This window comes from Plecotus auritus, assembly GCF_963455305.1.
Source record: "Plecotus auritus genome assembly, chromosome: 8".
In the NCBI taxonomy this organism is placed as follows: Eukaryota; Metazoa; Chordata; class Mammalia; order Chiroptera; family Vespertilionidae; genus Plecotus; species Plecotus auritus.
This window is the reverse complement of record NC_137782.1, coordinates 66,120,738-66,122,518: the sequence shown is the minus strand read 5'-3', so window position 1 is coordinate 66,122,518 and position 1,781 is coordinate 66,120,738.

The following is a 1,781-nucleotide window of genomic DNA, read 5'->3' as shown; positions in this document are numbered from 1 at the left end:
AATCTGCATTCCCACCAGCAGTGAACTAGGGTTCCTATTTCTCCACATCCTCATCAGTATTTGTTTGTTGATTTACTGATGCGTAGCAGTTCTGATAGGTGAGAGGTGATACCTCATTGTTGTTTTAATTTGCATTTTTCTGAAGATTACTGCCATTAATCATTTTTTCCTATGTCCATTAGTCATCTGTATGTCCTCTTTAAAGAAGTGTCTGTGCAGGACCTTTGCTCAAATTTTTATTTGGGTTGTCTTCCTGGTGTTGTGTAAGTTCTTTATATATTTTGGAAATTAACCCCTTTTCAGATGTATCATTGAAGAATATGCTCTCCCATACAATGGGTTCCCTTTTCACTTTAATGGTTTATTTCGCTGTGCAGAAGCTTTTTAATTTGATACAGTCCCATTCATATATTTTTTCTTTGTTTCCCTAACCGAGGAGATGTATCAGCAAAAATACTGCTATGTGAGAGGTCTGAGATTTTGTGGCCTCTGTTCTTTTTTAGGATTTTTCTGCTTGTGTGGCTTACATTTAAATATTTTATTCATTTTCAGTTTATTCTTGTGTATGATATAATTTGATGTTCTAGTTTCTTTTCTTTTTTTTTTTTTGCACGTACCATCCAATTTTCCCAAAACCATTTATTGAAGAGACTGTCTCTACTCCCTGTATGCTCTTGCCTCATTAGTCAAATTAACTATATGGTGTGGTTATTTTCTGAGGTGTCTGTTCTTTTCCATTACTGTATATGCCTGTTCTTGTGCCAGTACCAGGCTTTTTTTATGACAATGGCTTTGTAGTATAGTTTGATATCCCATGTGGTGATCCCTCTAACTGTGTTCTATTTTCTCAAGATAGCTAAGGCTATATGGAGTCTTTTTTGGTTCCATATGAATTTTTGGAATTTGTTCCAGATCTATGAATGATGCCGTTTGTATGATACGTATTGTGTTGAATCTAGAGATTACTTTTGGGTAGTATGGACATTTTAATGATGTTAACTCCTAAAATCCATGAAACGGTATATGCTTCCACTTGTTTGTATCTTCCGCTATTTTTCAATGTCCTATAGTTTTCCAAATAGAGGCTTTTTAACTCCTTGGTTAAGATTATTCCTAGGTGCCGAAACCGGTTTGGCTCAGTGGATAGAGCGTCGGCCTGCGGACTGAAGGGTCCCGGGTTCGATTCCGGTCAAGGGCATGTACCTTGGTTGCGGGCACATCCCCAGTAGGGGGTGTGCAGGAGGCAGCTGATCGATGTTTCTCTCTCATCGATGTTTCTAACTCTCTATCCCTCTCCCTTCCTCTCTGTAAAATATCAATAAAATATATTAAAAAAAAAAAAAAGATTATTCCTAGGTACTTTTTTTTTTTGCAATGGTAAATGGGATTTTTTTTTTTTTTTTTTTTTTTTTTTTTTTAGTTTCTCTTTCTGAGAGTTCTTTATTGTTGTATAAAATGCCACATGCCTGTGGACCTGGACAAAACCCAGAAGGGATGGATATGGGCACCTGTGAAGCAGACAGTGGGTCCTCCACTTCCCTTCTTGCTTCTTTTTTTTTTTTTAAATATATTTTATTGATATTTTACAGAGAGGAAGGGAGAGGGAGAAAGAGATAGAAACATCGATGAGAGAGAAACATCGATCAGCTGCCTCCTGCACACCTCCTACTGGGGATGTGCCCGCAACCAAGGTACATGCCCTTGACCGGAATCGAACCCAGGACCCTTCAGTCTGCAGGCCAACGCTCTATCCACTGAGCCAAACCGGTTTCAGCCCCTTC